Source organism: Hipposideros armiger, unplaced genomic scaffold (genome assembly GCF_001890085.2).
Source record: "Hipposideros armiger isolate ML-2016 unplaced genomic scaffold, ASM189008v1 scaffold_346, whole genome shotgun sequence".
In the NCBI taxonomy this organism is placed as follows: domain Eukaryota; kingdom Metazoa; phylum Chordata; class Mammalia; order Chiroptera; family Hipposideridae; genus Hipposideros; species Hipposideros armiger.
The window spans coordinates 1,611,422-1,632,872 of NW_017731696.1; the positions used below are offsets into that span (position 1 = coordinate 1,611,422).

The 21,451-nt window shown below is 37.5% G+C and overlaps 1 protein-coding gene across 5 annotated transcripts in view; it reads right to left on the reverse strand.

Moving 5' to 3' along the window:
- The window catches only part of NR3C2 (nuclear receptor subfamily 3 group C member 2), a 337,886-nt gene that overhangs the window by 200,284 nt on the left and 116,151 nt on the right, over positions 1–21,451 (reverse strand). The window lies entirely within an intron of this gene.

Sequence of the window (21,451 nt, forward strand, 5' to 3'; positions counted from 1 at the left end):
ATGAACAATAGCAAAAAGATGTCAATTACCGCAAAGATGAATCCAGGGTATACTTGGAAATGTCAAGAATGGGACAGCGCTTTCATCTTGCCTCGTACATCAAGTAACAGAATTCATTCTGTTTCAGAGCATATATACATACATATTTCCTCTGGTAAACCCATATTAAGGTAAGAGAAACAGATTAGTATGTGCATCAATTTATCTTTTATGCTAATTTTTGATTGTTAAAATCTGTTTGAGGGAAGGGGGGGGCGAGGCACTCTGGGGAAAGCAAGGAGCAGGAAAAGAAACAACCTGAGTCCCAGGACACCTGTGCTCCTTGCGCCAGAGCTGCAGGCACCTGCCAGAGCCATTTTCTTGAGAACTCCACTCAAGAGTCTGTCGCCGCCTTCATCTCCTACTGACACTTCATTATTTCTTGCTCCCCAGGTCTCTAAGTTCAAGCTGTCATGGCTTTGACCTCCATTCTGTTTTGTTTTTCTTTTATCCACTTGTTTAATTACAATCCCACAAGGAGAGAAGACAGACTGTGACACTAGTCAGTGAGCCCCATGGGAAAAGCCCCGTAGGTGAAAGATAAGAGAAAGAATTTTTTTACTTTCCTCCATCAAATTAGTGCCTGTGGTTATATGCAAATACAGGGATAACTGTTTGAATAGTAGTTAATTATATTTAATTGAAACAAAAGTTTCAATTCATTCAAACATTATTGAGCATATTCTATGGTTCTATATATTATAATGACTTCTGTGTTCTTTCCAAATGAAAAACAAAAGAGCACTTATGTACATTTACACGATTTCAGTCATTGCCAAATATTTTTATTTATATTTTTCCTTCACAATTAACAAACTTCAGTTGTAAAACATTCAAATAATTGTTATGTATTTCAAAGCTTCAAAAATCCATGTTTTCTGAGATATGTCCTGTAGCTTTGTGCTTTCTCAATTCAAGTTTCAATCTTTATCCTAGGTGCCACTGCTTCTCTCTGCCTTATGAAGAGAACTGGTTCAATATCAACATTCTCTGAATTTTCATTTTTTACACTCTTTACACCTCTCAATTCAGTCTAACAACTATTCAACAAATATCTAAGCTGTGCAGGACATCATCGTGCCAAATGCTTCGGGAGATGCAAAGATGGTTCAAGGAACTCAAAGGGAAGCACAAATATAAGTAAAGATAACCATACATAACATTAATGCTACAAAATAGATAGAAATCATATCATGGAAGCAAAACAGGAAAAGATCAATTCATTTTAGAGCCAGTAATACTTGAGGTGCGTCTTGAAGTATAGGTAAGATTTTTAAACACGTAGAAGTTTTCATGAACTATTCTGAATATCTCTTTTAGATTACTTGGTTTACTACAAGGCAGGCTTGGGCAACAATAAAAAATAGAACCATTTTATGTAATAGGAAAATCAAAAAGAAATACGTTCAGGATAAATACTGCAACAAGCCTAATACATCTCACAGCATAAGAGTATGTGCAGTAGGGACAAAAGTAGAAAAGTCACACAGGCTACTCCTTCAATAAAAATTCAGTGAGCAAATTAGAATACAGATGACAGTGACAAAGTGTCTGCAAGGAAGGAGAAAGGAAACAAAAAAAAGTCCCAAATTAGGGAGGGTTGAGGAGTGTGAGTGTGTGTGTGTGTGTGTGTGTGTGTGTGTGTGTGTGTGTGTGTACACACATTCCCAAAAGGATAGAAATACTTATTTGTCAAGAGTAATCTAATGAATTATTAAACAGTAATTCTAAAAGAACTGCATGATGTGATGGCATCATACAAGTAACAGACATCATTTCTTCATCCTCTATGGACTAAGGTTTTAAAAAATATCGTCACATTTAATCCCTAGTGTTGTCTTCTAAAAAGGTGTAAAGACAGGGGTAGATGAAAAGGAAGAGATACAAGATAAAAATAATTGCAACATGTCACTAATGGGAAGAGGAGGACTTAAAAGGCTGAGAAACGGAATTCCAGAAGAATGAGGGTGAAGGACTGTGTATGAAATATACAGAGTAGAAAGCAATGAAGTCAGAGATTTAGAAGGAAAAGGAAGGAAACAGCTGAGAAAGAAAAAAGAAACATACCTAGCAAACTATAAGGAAAAATTACTGTATTTTAAATATGCTATGTGCTGCAAGTGCAAATATACAGTACTTCAAAGTACACAATCAGAATAATTGGATCATTTTAAAGACAAGAACCAGCATGGGAAGGAAAAAGATAACTTTAAGAAAATATAAATTAAAATAAATTTGCTCACGTATATCGTCAGGTAAACCAATTTTAGCCATTACACGTAACTACAAGGATTAGATAAATGAATTTCTACAATAATTACAACACTGAAAAATTGATGAGGTTTTCCAGAAGAATATTAAGCTTTTAAATAATTGATACCAGGTTTATATCCCTTAGAATTTATAAAGAGTATTTCCTTCATGCCAAGGGGTATTTTGTAAAAACAACAAACAAAAAAAACAAAAAAACACCCATTGATAAAGGAACCAGAAGAGTGGCACTGACTCCAAGAACTCTCAGTGGTTTTCCCACAGTGATTGCTGCTGACAAGCATTTTAAGAATCTCGAAAGAGTATCAAGAAATTTAAAAAGTATTAATAACCTCAAATTCAGGTGACTTTTGTTTTCAGTTGAACAGCATTTAGTTATACATTCAGTTCCTTATTGAACGTTTTTTGTAACTCAGTTGGCAAAAAGTGTTTTAAGGTTTTCTCCCCATTCTCAGAATATAACAAGAAAAACGCTAAAAATTATGCAATCTACACAATAAAAAAACCCCAGCAACTTATTTTTCAATTCTTGGTTAATTCATAACTGTGGCCTAGACAACAAATAACTTAGTTCATTAATTCATATTTGATTATATCAGTTTCTGGTAAATCATTATTCAATTTTTAACAGTAGTAACCACAGAAATTTAAAAGGATACGAACCCCTTCGTGTCACACACAAGACACCTGAGGCCAAAGATGGTGACCACCCCATCTCTACCTATGTGAGTAGTGACTGCTTCCAAGGTGTTCCTGTAATAAGTGAATTCACTAAGGAAATATTTTATTGACCATCTACCCTGTACCGTACACCACGTGGGATAGAAGGCTGTAAAGAAGACCGGGTCAATGCAATGGTGAAGGGATGGGGCACTAAAGGAGCACCGAGGAGGGCTCACGGTGGACTAATATTTATTCTTCTGGGTTATTCTTTGCACACATACGTATCCCCATGATGACTCCTTGAGATCTTAAGGTTGACCTAGTCTTTGGGTCCCCAGCAAAGGGTCTGACATATATTACTACTCAATACATGTTTGCTGACATAAATGCACAAATGAGTGGACCAAAGGACAAATGAACACGTCTGAGTTCTCCAAAAAGCTCATGGCAGGGCACTGACCAAGTGACCTTTACTCTGACCCAGAGCAGGGGTCTGCAAACTGCGGCTCACGAGCCACATGCAGCTCTTTGGGTACGTACGTACATGTGGCTCTGCAGTAAAATTGAAAATGAAAATAAAACTATCACAGTTTCATTTATAAAATTCTTAAAGGATATTATTCACATAATGGTGATTTCATTTGTTTTATGGCTCTCGAAAAATGTTTATTGTTGTAAGGGACAGGATTGGCTCTTCCGTCTCACAAGTTTGGGGATCCCTGACCTAGAGGAATAATATAGATTTATTTCTTTTGTAACAAATCAGGTAAGTGAATAAATACATTCAGGATCTTTACTATAAGGCTGCCTGCTAAGTCCATCTTGCTGTCAAAAATCTTACTGTTACAGCCTTCTGAAGAACAAGGAAGGTGAGAGGAGCCATGCCTTTCTATCTTGTGAGCCAAACTTGAGTCTACACTGACAAGCAGAGCTCCCATTAGTGCTGTCTGCCGTCAGATGGCACACTGTCCCACTGCACTGGAATCCTAGGCCACCGGCCAAATCCCCTGACCTTCAAGGGGAGGAGGAAGGAAAGAACACGTGCCGAACCTCAAGGCGCTGAGGGGTTAGAGCTTTACATGCTTTCTTTTACTTAACTCTACAAACAAGTCTTCCTGCTAAAGTTTATTGTTCTCATTTCAAAGATGAGAAACCCAGGCCCAGAAAAAGTGAAATATAACTATCCTCTGGATACGCAGCTACCTGGCAGCACAAGCTTAAACCCAGGTGAGGCTGACTCAGAGGCCAATTCGATTGTCTCTCCATTTCTCTGGATTATACAATGATGGTTCATTTCCAGAGCCCAGATCTCTGATGTAAGGTACAGGAGCTCTGAGAGTCCTACTCTGGAGTTGTCATGGGAATATATCATACCAAAGAGGTGAAGCCAGGATGTCAGAAGGGTCCAGGGCCCAGAAATGTTTTCTGCCCCCAAAACAGAATGAGTTTCCACTTGCTGCAGCCTTTATCATGGAATGGGTGCATTAAAAAAAAAAAAAAAAAGGCTCAGGTCTTTCCAATCCATAACTTGTATCGTGCAAGACAAATTAAAAAACGGCTCTCCTGAAGAACGAAACTGAAGTTGTGTAGATTCTAGTGGTGTAAATAAGAGAAGCAACAAGCCTGGTTTATAGGAAAGGCAAGAGAGGAAGCATACTTCATCTTCTGAAATTAAAATACTGCCTCCGGGGGCGCACACTGCGGCTGCCTTACCGTCCCTTACCTGTGGGGCTATACAACAAGGGAACCTCGGTCACACTCAAACACACTGTTACCTAAATGGTTTCATGCTTCCTTATATAACGTCAATGAATCTATTTCATACTTGTGGCATGTTATAAAATACATCTATCTTTTATAAAATGTATTTCAGAGGAAAATATTAATGTGATAGTTGTATTCGAAGAAGTGATGGTACAATGTGTGTTTTCAAAGATGATTTAAAAACACATGATATTTTATATATCATTTGCTTTATAATTAATATATGATTAGGAGGGTTGGGAAGCAATTTGTTAAACAGAAATCGATAGAAAAATGATGCTTTAACTAGAGTGAAACTGCAGGCCAAGCCTGGGTGTGTGGCACAAATAATTCTGCTATTTAAATTTCTGCCAGGAATTCAAACTCTGTAAAAGACCACAAAGAACAGGAATACAATCGTCTTGAGATAAGCTGAACTGCTCAGATATTATAATATGGTAAAGCCAGTTGATAATAATAACAGAGCAGATCAGGAATCACTTTCAAAACCCAGCTACTGTGATGGCTCGCACGTCTGTCTCTGCTGTCTTCTGGGGTACTTTCATTCAATTGCTTGTGAATACACAGGTTAGCAAAAAATCAACCTGTACAAAGCTGAGGAAAATAACCTGATTATATGAACCAATTGTTTTGATTCTTCCCAATGACCATATGGTCACTGAAAGCAAGTTCAGTCAAATCTGTTATTTGATGAAATAAAATAGCCGGGGCAGTCGTTCTTGGCTCATCCATTGGAATATGGATGAAGGAGAGATGCACGCCTTTCCCGAATACATCCGAGACAACCACAGATCATTCAACCAAGATAAGGAAATCATGCAACTGTCAAAGGGCAAAGATGTTTCCTCAATAGTTGCATATAGCCTTTTGTAGGCATGAGATGGAATAGAGGGTTAAAGAAATCTAAGTCGCGTCATAAACGTGCTTTAATAAATTCAGCCTCTGATGTTACAGGTATCAACATAAATCCACCAGTTGAACTCAGTTACAGCAGAAAGCTCACAACATAATTTCTGCCCATTATTATTACTTGACAGTCATGTACAAAAGGGGAGTGGCACTTCTTTTTTGAATGTGAAAGTTGTTAGAAGGTCAAGTGCTGGAGGCTCTCCTGCCGGCACCGCATTCTCATGCTGCATCTGTGTTTCCTGTTCGCTGGTGGCAGAATGCTAATTTCAACTAATTTAAATGAAAGCCCCGCATAATGTAGTGCTCTCATTTTATTTAAACAAAAACCAGAGATAAGAAGCAAGTAAGGGACAGCCAGGAGGCTGCTTAGCCCAGCTTTCTATTATTTAGCTGAGAATTACTAGCTATGCATGGTTACCATTTTTTTTTCCTGGTGTTTTTAAATTCCAATCAGAGATGTTACTACTGTTTCTAACTTTGTACCCTCTTTTGCAAGCGTTCACAAGCCCCTTATTAAAGCCCTGGGAAGGCTTCCTATCTGATGCTCTGCCAGGCACTGTCCTTTTGGACACAATATATTCAGGTTATTAGTTTGATATGCATCATTCAGCAAGCTGTCTTGCAAGTGCACAGATCCTAGTAAAACTGAATTGCTGCCTTGCCCATGGCTTTTAGATTTATATAATTAACCAAAATTAGCTTGATGTTTAAAACACAATGCCAGCCTACTCATTTATTTTTGGAAGAGCACTTTCGTGAGCACAATGAGTGGGCTGGTTTGGAATTGCCAACTTAAACTGTCAAAGTTTTCCTATAAAATTACTATACTTAAAAAATTCAAATTCTATTAAGGCGAACGCCACTAAAAGAAAACCCTGTGATAAAATGATCAGGTACTATATTAATTCTATTTTAGCTCACTATTATATTCAACTGAGTTCTAGTATAAAATATTTGACACAGTCCCTTGGATGTGTATTGTAAATATTATTTAGACATAGTAACTCCTGGAAAAGTATATAATGGTTTTGGTTATACGCCCTACAAAAACACAGTGGGCACAAAATGATGTGTATACATTCTATCATTCAGAGGTTATTACTGTCAGATGAAGCTAAAACGTACCAACAACATGCTAAACATTGTAGCAGCTAATACTTAAGGGATAGAGTTTCAGTTTTTTCTACAACACTTGCTTACTTATATCAGCATTACCTTTATAATTGCTCCAGGAAAACACTTTGATAAAGAGACTAAAGAACAGAAAACCAAAATGATTTCCATAAAATAAAACAGTCCTGCAAATAGCATGTAGAAAAGCTAAAATTAAAATCCGGTTCTTCTGGCTATTTCTAGTTCCACTACAGCCAGTAAAATGAATTCTAGAGTTTGCCAGATCATGTTTGAATAGCTTTAGGCAAATTCAAACTTCTCTGTAGCTCAATTTCTTCGTATATAAGATGGTGATAATAGCACCATCTCATAAGAACCCAGTAATGCATTGCTATCTTATTAATTACGTGAACAGCACAAAGCCTAATGGATATAAAATAGGTGATTTGTGACGGCTAGTTCACTCATCATTCATTCATGTATAAATTCATTCAGCCAATATTAACTGTGCATGCTTAACTGGCAGGCGTTCGTTCTAGACACTGCCCACGTGGAGCTGTCATTCTAACAGGAATAATCAGGAAGACGCTGGCTGATGGCATAAACGCCAACACGTGGTGCCTCAGTCAGCCTGTCGTCACCCTTCCATTCCCGGGCGCCCCGCATGCTTCCCGGGCAGGGGCCACTGGCTCTGGAGCACAAGAAGGTGGTAAGATGGGAACCCTGCCCAGCTGCTTCACTTTCTCTCTCTCGTTCACTCTGGCTGCTCCTTTCTTTCCTTCCTACTCGGTCTCGCAGTCTTGACCACCTACGATCTAAAACAGTGTGCTTCAGATGGAGCCAAGCACAGGGGTTCAGCCGGGAAGGCGGCTGGGAGTAGGGGCGGGGGTGGGTTGGAGAAGGTCTCTCAGTCCTGCTTAAGTCAGAGCAGATGTCTCCATTTTATCTGCGTCATGCCTGCTGCCTAATACACTAGGCTTCCCATGCAAGACTCTGGGGTGAATAAATAACTTCAGTGCCCCAGGGATGTTTGGGGGGAGGAAAATAAAAATCACTGATTTAAAATATGACCCCTTCTTCAACAAGCCAGCGTCCAGAAAAAGAAATGGAGGCGGGGTAGGGGAACCAGTAGACTAAAAGGAACTTACAAGACATAAAAACCCAATGGAATATGTAGTTCTTGATTGTGTTCTGGTTTGAACAACTGTGCTCTAAAAAGGCATTTTTGAGATAACCAAGGGGAAATTTAAATATGAACTGGATACGCAGTAGTTGCCAATTTTATTATGTATTACCATGAGAGTATGTTACGTTGTAAACATGCTTTCTAAAGGACGAGTACTCAAATATTTAGAGATGAAAAACCATGATGTACGCAATGACACTTTGAATACTTACAGCCAGAAAAAAGCGATATGACAGTTAACAACCGTCAAACCTCAGTGATGAGTGTGCATTATACGCTTCTGTACATTTGAAACATTTCATACATTTTTTTAAAATGGGGTACGCTCAATGGCAACTGGCATTTACTGGCCCTCATATGCCTTAAATCTCCTTCAGCTACACAAGCTAAAATTATATACAGGTTGTTAGTTTTGTACTTACAAGTTATGTAATCCAATTATAGCATAAAAAAAAACCATCAAAATGACTCACTAACCACCATAAAGAAATGAAATGGTTTACAAATTACATATAATCATTACTACGTGATGGGTATCTACCTTTGCTCTGATATGTTATTTATTTATTTATTATTATACAGATAAACATAAAGGCAGATACACACACCACACACACACACACACACACACACACACACACACACGCACACCCTGAAGACTCTTAAACCCTCAGACAACCAGCTGTGGTGGGCAGCCTCTAAGATGGCCCCCACAGAGCCCCACCTCCTGACATTCAACCCAGTGCTAGGCTGGGCCTAGAGACTCCCTCCTGACAATGAGAATACAGCAAGAGTGATGAGATGTCACTTTGGAGGTTGGATTATAAAAGACTGGGGCTTCCGGATTCCCTTCCTCCTCTCTTGGTCTTCCCATCGTGTTTGCTGGCTCTGAAAAGGCTAGCTGCCATGTTGCAAACAAGCTGCCCATGGGGGCTTCCCACATGGCCTCAGAACCAACAGCTTATGGGGAACTGAGGTCCCCAGCTCAAGAGCCTGCAAAGAAGTGAATCCTGCCAACCACCACACGAGTGTGCTTAGACACGGATGCTTCCCCACTCAAGCCTCGAGACGGCTGCAGCTCGTGAGATCAGATGTGAGTTTGCAGGGCTGCCGTCACCAGGTACCACTGACGGCGTGGCTTCAACAACAGGAATTTATTTTCTTGCATTTCTGGAGGCTAGATATATGAAATCAAGGTGTGGGCAGGTCTGTTTCTTCTGAGGCCTCTCTCTGCAGATTGCAGATGGCACCTTCTCCCTGTGTCCTCACATGATCTTTCCTCTGTCCACACACGTTTGTGTCCAAATGTCCTCTTCTTATAAGGATGTCAGTCAGATTGGAATAGAACCCACTCTAACCGCTCCATTTTAACCTAATTACCCATTTAAAGACCTTATTTTCAAATACTGTCACATACTGAGGCACTGAGGATTAGGGCTTCAACACATGAATTCTGGGTAGGGCACAATTCAGCCCGTAACAGACTCTAAAGGAAAGGGCCTCACCAAATTACTATCAGATTTCTGATTTACACAAATGTATTGTCTCAAGCCACTGATTTTGGGGTAATTTGTTATACAGCAACAGATAACTAGTATACCAGGTAAAACTGTTATCACCACTCACCATCTGGGCCTAGTATAAGACCAAGTTTTGTTTTGAAAACTTGAACTTAAAAAACTTAACCATAACAAACACAAATTTTTATTCCATATTTTCTTGGTTTTGAAGTCATATGTCCCTGAAATGGTTAATGTCCTATTAGTGCAAACAACTGCTTAGCTATGTCTATGCATGAGCCTGGAACATATCCATTTTATAAACACCAATGCCAGGTTTCAAATATCTAGTATGTCCTAGTTTATCATTATTTCTGGCACTTTTTCTTGTAGTTACATGTCAAAACACAATTTTTTAAAAACTTTGAGATTTGTCAGTTTTAGGAGAGTGTGGTCATTTTCTTTTATCTAAATTTGCGAAATATTTTCATTTTTTACTTATAATAACCCATTAGAATGAGCAATATGATTTTTATCTCTGTGATTTATTTCCTTTCATTCAACTTTGTATACAAACCTGCCTTTAGCACTTGTCTACTTACAAATCATGTCAGGTAAATTAGCATTTTTATTGCAAGATGGTACATACAACAAATCAGCTTTCTAGACTGACATCTACACTTATTTCATTTAATTAAAATGAATGATCCACATTAACTAAAGGTAAAAAACTCCTCTCTTCGATTTTGGTTTTATTTTCAAAATTATATTTCCCCTGTTAATTATAAACCTATAACTAGATTATGGCTTAGAATATTTTTCTAATAATTCTAAGGAGGTTTTATACTACTTAAGCCTTTATGTCAAGAATGTCAAGTTTTCTATACTATAAGGAGAAAAAAATACGAACAATATCCCAAATTTAGCCTTTTGACATACAATTTTCCAAAAAGGTATCTGTGCTTATGTTTCAGGAGATTAAATCTTTCAGGATTGTTTATGTGATTTTTTTATATGTATTATTTTTATTGATGTTACTTTTGGGTTTTCACAAAGCTTTATATCTTTTCCTGTTACTATCAATATTTCAGTATGCTGTTGAAAACCAGTTCTTGAAAGTCAATGAAAACAAATTCTTGTCTCCAAGCACTACCTTTTATTCAGTTCTCACATATATTTACATATAGTATATATGCAAAATTTTCAAAACACTGACTTTCACATTGAACACACACTACAATAGCACTGCCATTCTCAGCTTTACTTTGCAGCAAATACTGCAAAGCATTACAACATTCCTAGTAATATATTTCTTTTATTTGGAGTAAACTTAATTTTCTTTAATATACTTTTCTATTACATTCCTGTTTTTCTAAGTTTTCTTCTTTGAGTCTTTATTATACTCTATTACCATTACTTTTGGATGTCATTTATAGCATAGGAAGGATAAACTGCTCATGCTAACCAGCTGTCATTCTGATAGTCTCTGTAAGAAATTGTTACTCTGGTTTCAGATTTACCTCTCATGATTTCTTTGAAATACTATCTGGCATGTATGAATGCCCACTAAACATTTGTGGCTTTATACAATCATATTTTAAGAAGACAGATATAAAATGTCATGTGACTACTGGTAAAACCCTTATCTTGATTTTAAAAGGAATCTAAAAGAGAAAATTCTAGTACTTTCAACAACATTTGTTATACTGATTTATGAAGATGGAAAGTAGGCCTACATATAAAATCATACTTGTTCCCCTCGTCCCCGTCCAACAATCATTACAGTCCAAAGGAGTCCATTCCAGGTTGTGGCCAGGGCGTAAGGCTTTGATCAGATTGCAGTTTGAATGAGCGTGAGGATCATAATATAGAGAATTTTAATAAGGTCTTTAAAAAAAGCAAACAGCTGAGTTCCTGACTGTATCCCAGCTCTCAAAGATCTTTGGACTACTCAGGGATGTTGCCAGACACTGGGCAGTGCAGCCAGCCATAATTTTGATAAACAGGTTATAAAGTCTATAGACAAATAGAACTGGATAACTTTTTAGAACATGCCTATTTTATAAAACTCTATTAAACAAGTAATTCAAAGTGTACTCACGGACTTCTAGATACCAGGTAAAAGGGATGCAGAGATGATATCAAGTAATAGCTGTACTACTGAACACTAAAATATGTACTGATTTAGAGCTTTTGAAAGAAAGCAGGATAGGAAACAAGGTAAACAATTAACTTCACAGAAAACCATGAAAAATCTCAAAATAAGAACATCTGCACTCATGGTTAACTTAGAATTTTAATGAGAAAATTTTATACCCTTCTCTGGCAACTACAAAAATATGTATGTATAGTTGTGTGTGTGCGTGTGCGTGTGCGTGTGTGTGTGCGTGCGTGTGCGTGTGCGTGCGTGTGCGTGTGCGTGTGCATGTGTGTGTGTGTGTGTGTGCGTGCGTGTGTGTGTGTATGTGTGTGTGTGTGTGTGTGTGTGTGTGTATAAAGGATAATATAGATGATGTTATGATAATGATTATCCATATAAGAGAGATATACCAGAACATTGACTATAGGGAAGATCAAACTAGGTCTAAACACTTCTCCTAAACAAACAAACAAAACAAAAGCCATGAATCAATTTATAACCATCCGTGTAGGGAAATGGTATTGTTACAGCAGTCCTCAGGCCAAACTCTGCCTCACAATCCAGCAGATGAAAGGGTAACTCATCAGATGGTGCTGAGAACATTTTAGGAATCTAGAGGCAGAGATATTCAGGAACTCCCAGACACTGGCTCTGCTGTCACATCAATGGAGCTTACCGGCGCTATGTCTGGTTCAGTGTGGGTGTGTTGTTCCCTCCTCGAATCCAGCACTGACTGGACATGCCTAACAATATCTATTTACCTGCAACACTCACATTTTAAGGTACTCTCTTTCAATGACAACTGGCACTGCTCTTTACTTTCAGAAATGTGTGTTCCATTTGATGGCTTTCTTCATCTTTCATAAACGGTTTAGCGCCTGGCCTATACATCCAGTACATCTCAGAGGCGAGGAAAGGAAATGACTCCCATGACACAGGGCTTGCTCACTGCCTCTTATGCGGGCAGAGGACAGTCTGGTGATTTACTAGTTACATACCACCATTCCAGATTTCCTGGAAGTAATGGTTATGGGATTCCTACCTAGACCTGACTCTAGCTTGTTAGTCACCCCAGATCTGGTATCTGCATCAGAGCAAAATCGTCTCCATGGTCACTGGGCCCATGGTCCACGCAGAGTCACTAAGGCTGCCTTTGGCACTCAAAGCCCCTCTTCTCCACGTACCTTCCCCCAGGTGAGGGATTAGGCCCTACTGGGTGTTCTCCTAGGTACCTGCATACTCTTTCAAAAACTGATCCAGTGAAATTACTGATGGTTACAAGGACCAGCTCTACAGGCAACAAGAACAAGGTTCAAATGGAAGTGGCCCAGTTAGCAATGTGCGATCTTGAGTTAAATATGTACTGCCTCAAGCACAGTTCCCTCACCTGTGGCTTGGGACAGCACCTGCTTCGTAGTTCTGAGGATTCAATGAGACAAATACTGGCACAGTTCTATGGACGTGATCAGCATTCTGCATTAATCCCCAATCATATGTCATAAATTTGGACAAGCCCTGCATGGCAGTTCCATCCTATATTTTGAATGAATTCCAGGTGATTTCACCTACATAATATTAATACATACAACTACTTTGTTTTCTCCATATGCGGACAACCAGTGCATCACTATTTTGGACAGTACAATATTTAAATGATCTGGAAATACCTTAACCATATCATTACTGACTACCTCACCAAATAGCTCTTTATCCTGTGTTCTGTTATAATTTAATGCAAGCATCTCAACTGTGGTCATCTAAATGTCAATCTAATTTACAGTACCTGTACCTTTATTTTAGCTCAATAATTCCTTTTAGAGCTTCTCACTGATATAAAAAAATATGTTGCCTTTAGCACCATTAATCAAACGACAATGAAATAAGCAGTCTCCTATTATTTAAATACTGATAAAATTATGAAATATTAAAAAATGTATTTAAATATACCCACAAAACTGAAAACTATAAAAGATAAAGAGAGGAAGGGTCACTAAATTCTACCTGATTTTAGACCTCCCACAAAATGAGAGTTTTGCTCTAAAATAAGATATATTGTAAGATCATCTTTTCTGGAACCCAATTAATATTTAACATATGCTGACATAAGGGAAGAGAATCTGTAGAAAAATAAAGAAAGCTGAATGAATTGAGAAGCACATTTAAATATGAGAGTAAACATTGTCCCAAAAAATGTCCTAAAGCCACAGCCTGGGCTGAGAACCATTATAATCACGCTCCAGCTGTAGTACCTAATTCTCTCTATCCCCATGCTAAGGAGTTGCATGTACTCCTGTCTTCTATTCCAGAAACAAGTACACATACAGTTTTGGTATTTCTGGTCTCTGGGCTATTATCCCTGTCAACTCCTCCATCTAGAATGCCCACTCCTGACATCTTGGCCATCAAAAATCCTGCCCAAGCCCAAATGCCAGCACCTGCACACACCAAGATGGACGGGCTCTCTCTTTCCCGTATGCTCACTATTGGCATGCCTTCAATTCGTCTACCACATACCTAGCCTCCTCTAGTGGAACTGAAGTTCAATAAGGACAAGAAGTAGTGCCTATTGACTAACTCATCTTCACTTCAGCACATCCCCCAGCAGAGGCCCTTGCCCAAAGCATCAGATGTGTCCTGAGGCCATCCTGCCTGCCCATGCCACTTCTCACTGTCACGTGACTCTGGACACAGAGATTGCAACCTGATAAAAGCCAGAAAAGTTGTATTTTTCATTCAAGAATCAACCCAGTTCATCCAGAAATACAGCAAGCACAGAAAAGATAGGTCTTTTTTTTTTTCAAGTTAATACTTTGTTTAAAGCAGAGAGATTCTTAATATGAGCTGATTAAATAAATACATAAGAATGGAGTTGGGTCACTGAGACAGGGCTGGGCAGACCTAGGAAGGGCTTAGGAAGGTCACAAATATCTTAGTGAACTTAAATCATTTACTGAAACAAACATCTATTATTTTAAAAAATAATTTTGAAGGATAAAAGTGATATTTTTACTGTCAATTTACTTATCTGTGGTCCAGCATCACTTACGATGTTACCACATTTCTGGGAATTAATCCAAATAGCAGTATTCACATTTATTCTTTGAGATCTATAAAAGATTCTAGATTGGAAATATCAGAAACAAGTGATATTTTATTTTGTCCCATTATATTCAATAGTAAAAGAGAACACTGTCTAATTAGGATCTTTTATTTGTTTTCTTTCTTCACACTGAGAACATTATACCTTTCATAATCACATAATCATTGAAACTAAATGACTTCATTCTTAAGAAAACTGGATTGTTTCTAATGATTCACTGTCTTTATGACTTCAATCTGCTCAGTAATGATCCGACCAATTAAAAAAGCACATGTGTCTATAACATAAATGGAACATATGAGAAAATTTCTAACATCATAAATAGAAGGGGGTCTCGAATCAGCTGCCCGTTTCATTTTATGCATAGAAACAGCTGACTACTAGGGTGAACATTTTTATAGGTGGCTATTAGTCTATCTAACCTAAGCATTAGATCAAGTATCCACAAACTATAAATTCACAATACTGGGAATTCGGGCTTTGATTATACCTATATTGATGTTCTGGTTGTAATATTGCGCTGTGATTTGGCGAAATGTCATAATTGGGGGAAAATGGATAAAAGGCATTCAGGATCTTCATTCACTCTTAACAACAGCATGTGAACTAATTACCTCAATATAAAACTTTAATTAAAAATAATTTGACAAATAAAATTCCTAACATCAAAAATTTAAGTGACATTAAAGGCAATGATTGTAGCCAGGCTTGCACTTACTATTAAGTGAGAAGAATTTTCTTCTTTATTTTACAATGTAATACAAGACCAGGTAACACCTGAATATTTTTATTTAGACATGCACTATCCAAGACAGTGGTCACTAGCCATAGTTAAAACAAAATAAAATTTTAATACTCATTGCTCAGCAGCACTAGCCACATTTTTTTAATTTTTAAAAAACTTTATTGGGGAACAGTGTGTTTTTCTGGGACACATCAGCTCCAAGTCAAGTCGTTGTTTTCAATCTAGTTGTGGAGGGCGCAGCTCACTGGCCCATGTGGGACTCAAACCGGCAACCTTGTGATGAGCCCACGCTCTAACCACCTGAGCCAACTGGCCGCCCCCCTAGCCACATTTTAAGTGCTCAAAAACCCCATGTCACTAGTGGTTGCTACAGTGAATAGCATAGACTGGCAAGTCCATCAAGACCAAGTTCTTTTGGACAGCATTGTTAGACAATCACAATAAAAAACTGTTTATGAATGAATCAATCAATCAATAAATGATTTAGCTAATGAACAAACCTATTAAAAATGTTTCCACATTAATGTAAAGATTCAGAATTGCCTAGTTAGCTTTCATTACTTTTAGCCTAATCATTATCTTTAAATTTTCTCAACTCGAACCAATTAAAAATACCTGTGCAAGTTGGAAAAAAACCCACATTTCTAATTTAAAAATCAAAAACAAAAACAAAAATTTATAGGTATAACAGAATACTTCATAGCATTCAAATTAACCCTAGAATTCTAGAAAATATATCTATTTGTTAAAAAGTCACTGTATACATCCATCAGAATGGATAAAATTAAAAAGATACATAACATAAAGATACATAACATGAGGATGTAAAGAACAATAAACTCTCAGACATTGTGGTTAGAAGTGTAAAACGCTGTAACCACTGTAGAAAAATATCTGGCAGTTTCCTCTAAGACAACACACATCTGCCCTCCAACAATTCTCTTCCTAGATATTTACCAAAGAAAATGAAAGCATGTCCACAGAAAGATTTGCAGTAGAACATTCATAGAAACTTTATTTTTAACAGCCCCAAACTGGAAACAACCTAAGTATCTATCAGTAGAAGAGATTAACTGTGGTATATTCAGACAATGGCATACTATGTAGCAATAAAAAGGACAATTTTATAACACTATGAATAAATCTCAAAAACATTGTAAGTGGATGAAGAACATACTAGATGATTCCATTTACATGAAGTTCTAGATCACACAAAACTAATGTAAGGCAGAACAAAACCCAGCATCACAAAACCCAGCGCAGCGACTGCCTCTGGAAGAGGACGAGGGAGGGGATGACTGGGGACACGGAACCGTGTTGTATTTTCTTCCTATTTTTAGAATCTATAGGTTTTGCTCTTTATAAGGAACTGAAATAAAAGAAAGAAGTACAAATTAACTGCTACTTTAGTTTCTCCTTCCCCAGCAAAGACACAGCTAATTTAAAAATCAGTACTGGTAAATTGAGATATTGAGATATGACACATGATTTACGTGGGTGTCTCAGGACAGACAGCAAAACAAACATGAAACAAAGGATATGTTCTGTGGAACTACCACTCCTGGGTAGTCAGTCTCTGCTCATCCACCGTTAATCAGCACTTAGGATGGTCAGAGTTCATCAGGGTGCAAAAATGCTAGTTATTCTGTGACAGAGAAATTACAAATAATACTGCAAGATACTGTATCTTCCCTGACATTTGGCTTTCATATAGAATTTATCCTTAATGAGTAAACAACCTGTAGCTAGTTTTCCATGTAATTTACCATTCCTTGCAGTTCGTGAGGGGGTCACAAAATGATAAAATAAAAATGTCCTCATTTGCCAAACAATGAAAAAAAAGTGCAAAGCCATTTTTGGTGTCATTAGGATAATGTAAAAAAAATTCTGGTACATATACGTCGAAAAAGGCAGTATGAAGTCATTCTAATTAATTTGTATCCTTGCTTAACTTTTACTCAAGTTTTCTTCTAAACCAAATACCTTTGGGGTCCAGAAAGAAAGGAAAAAGTGTTCTGCTCCCTTGCCCTCAATCTACAACACAATCTACTCTTATAGCCAGGGAGGGGGGGCAGCAGCAACAGTCGCAGCAGCAGGGGGGGCGGGGAGGGCTCCTTTCCCAGCAGAGCGGGAGTGGCCCCTGCTGTGTCCACCCACCAGGCTGCACACACAGGTGTGGCAAGGGGCACAGAGCCGGGCTGCAGAACGGGGCGAGTCCACTCGATCATTTTGACAAATACCCCATTCTTCTCTTATTGTTATTTTTTTTAAATGACAACTTCCAAAACGCCTCTGAAGATGTCCACCATGAAGAAAAGGCTGTATGCAGGGGAGCTTTAGGGCACTCCTCTATAGTTGTGCATATAAAAATTCTCAGGATTGACCGAGCGCAGCAGCAGTTTGTGTGTGAAAATGTAAGACTCAGAGCTCGGGAAAAAGGGGGACTTCAGGCAGTTAACTCAGTTTGGGGACATGCAAGGAAGGATGTTTCTACTATTAAAACAGGTAGACATTTTCTCAAGAAATATGAATATTTTATAAAAATTCACAGACATTATCGATTCAATATGTGTCCTAGCTATTTCAGCTGCTTTTATGTTAACGCCAAATCAGCAGCTGCTCCCAGAGGTCTCAGAAAGACTTGCATTAGCTAGAATGCCACCGAAGGGATTCTAAGGCTAGGCCAATGAAAGGACAAAAGTTGCTTCTATTTTAAAATGAAATAGCCCATGGCAGCCATCTGGCCAGCCATGTGCCCCACACCACTGTCTCCTATCTGTCTGCACAGTACTGTAAAGTCCATGTTTTCATTCTTCTGCTGCGTATCGTGCACTCTTCTAGGCAATCTTACCTACGTTTTCCAAAAAAAGAACAAGGGAAGTAAATCAAGTAACTGCTCAAGGAAGCAAAAGGTAGAAGAGGGGCTTAGATGTGCAGGCTTTTTCTGGACTGAACTGGAATACGCTTTGTCCTGTTACACACTTCTTAAGTTACTCTTGGTGGCATGTTGGGACCCAGAGAAGGAAAAGGACTTCTTTTGTTGATGTTTAAGATCAACATCTCGGGCACTTTCACTTTTACTTGACAGCCTCCATAATTGCACAAGTCAATTGCTTTTAATAAAATCTCTCTCCCCCTCCCCTCAGTTTGATAGAGAGACAGACAGATAGATAGATACAGATATAGATATATCTACATATACACACACTTACACACACACACACACTCTATCGATTCTGTTTCTCTGGAGAACCCTGCCTCATACATATATTTTTTTCTTTCTGCTGCAACATGTGAAAATACATGTAAACATCATAAGATCTTACTACATAAACATCAACATGCACCTCTTTAGAACTTATTTATACAAACAATTGCTACGAAAGAACCAGAAATGATGTAAGTCTGTGAACCTCCTGCTCACTCTATGAAGATCAGATCTGCTACTTCCCTTTCTTGTTTTTCACTCTTTTTATAGATGTGCATTCCTCGCTTTTTGCTTCTGTTTGGTTTTTGTTGTCGCTTTTATTTAGAATAAAAAAAGGAAAAGCTAACCAACAAGCTTATATTTCCAAACCCCTGGGGAAACAAAATTCTTCGATGACCCTAAGAGAATCCTGTAAAGTCTAGAGTGGATACTAAAACCCAAACATCTCTTTCTGAAGATGTTAATTTTTTTATAACAACTTGACTGTGCTACACTACACTGCAAGTAAGTGCATGTCTCTAAAAAAAGCATACTTTAATATTCAGAAACAATTCAGGAAGAATCCTAATCAAAGAAGAAAAGCGAGTTTAATGGAAATTTCTGGAACATAAGAAGCTTGATTTTAGTGATTTTGCTTTAAGATGTACACTGAAGATCCACTGACCCGGTGGTGTTTTCTCATCGCTTTCTATATAACATCTTCACACATATATTTACCTATACAAGTCTAAAATATAAATTAGAAATATGTGCCAATCTGGATTTGAACCAGTGGCACTCTTTGTGTCTGTCTGTCCTTCTTTCGTTGGTTTTACAGGGATGGCAGAGGCAGCACATAGAGTTCTCATGCCATTAGGACCTCTCTCCCTATTCACTCTTAATCTATTATGGAAAGTCAATGAAATAATTTCACTTGCAATTCTTGAGGGAGTATGTTTTAATATTGAAAGGCATCTATAAATGTTTCCACAATTGGAGGAAATTGAATACACTTTTTAAAAAGGTAAAAATCTCCTAGATAATAACAAAGAAAAACAGAGAGGAGAGAACAAATCTGATAATACTAATTCAGTTCTAAAGGGATAAAAGTTAGGGAGAATAAGTAGAATAATTTTCTTAGCACAATTGCCTATAAATTGACTGATTACACAAACTGTGATCAATTTGTACAAAATTCTGTACCCCTCTTTTGAGACTCCTCATATCCCTTGGTCATGAATTATTATGCATATTTTATAGCTCTATTAAATTTCCTTGAAATCAGGGACTCTGCTGTATTCATTTCTGAATCCACCCTCTACTTCACCTTCTCCAACTGGTTAAGTGAATGTTCAGATAAACAGATTTATTATTCCTATATCTGAAGACAAGTCTGTCATGAATATTCCTCCAACGTAGCCTCAAATTTGAAAACTAAATTACTATTAACTGGACACAATTTTTTTGCTGCCTTAGTAAATCATAAATGTTTATTTTTATAACACAACAATTCTGAAATATGACAGTCTATAAAGCAGTACAGTTTGAATTCCCCTATGGGAACACAGTAGAACTAATTTTCAATAATGTTTCTCATTCTTTCAGTTGTGGACTAGGCAGAATAATATTAAATACTTAAGTCTCCACAATAAGGAAACACATTAATGAAGGAAGTTTCTATTTTCCAATTAAGTTCTAACAGATGGTTTCCAAACATATACCATCGATTTAAATGTATAATTTCAACCTATAAATATGCTGTAAAACATTAAAAATAGATTATAGCACATATGCCTTATGGGGCAAATGAAAAGATAAAAGGCATTTTGCAGTGGATAAGCTCCTAGTTAAGTGATAATACTTATTTACAACTATGTGTCCCTTTAAATAGAATTAATGGATTAAATGCAACAGCTTCATAAATAACACTTAAGACTATTTCCTTAATTTACATCTTAATATCCTAACATAGTATAAGAGGAAAGGTTTTCCCTTTAACATACATATTTTTGTGACAGTTTATAGTTTTGAATTTAATTTTTTTTCTCTCTCTCTACCTCATTAATAAGAAGCCAAGTTATACTGAAACACTAGAAGAGTAAGATATTGTATCATATCAGGTAAAAAAAGTGCAAAAAGATAAAACTTTTTTGGGAAAGAGAAATGACAGCAATCTTTGAAGGAATTTTCCTACCTAAGATGGTTTTCTCTGCTGAATTCTCTTACGGAGCAGTCATTTCTGATGATTCCAGATCTAACTGATTACAGTTAAAACGTGCTGTCTACTAGAAAGTGATAACCAAATGGTGATTTAAGGACTCAATCAGGTATTCTGTATTGTATTTCTATTGTACTTCATAACTTTCAACATAGTTGCTTGAAGTATTAACTTACAAGTTCATATGAGGATGAAATGAGATTGGTAGGCAAGGTCTGACAAATGAAGAGACTCAGAGAATGCGAGAAACGTGTGTACGACACGGCAACTACTAAAGTACCTTTTATGCCAAAATCACTAAGAAACTGTATTTAATGAATGTCTTTATACACAAAGCACTTTGTTTCGGGAGCTCATATTTATATTTATTTAACATGTATAACAATCTAGGGATGGTGCTGGCACTACTTTGGGGTTGATGCCCAACTTAGCTGGGAAACACCCGAAACAAGCTTCTTCCCCCAAGAGAAGAGCAAAATAAAAGATGACAACACACGCACTCCTAAGGATGGTGGGTCCTCCTAAAAGAAGCTGTTTCTTTTAAATAAGTTCGTGTATGGGAGAATCACTAGTACCAGCTAAGTCCAGAACCATAGAGGAAAATGGCATTGGAAGAT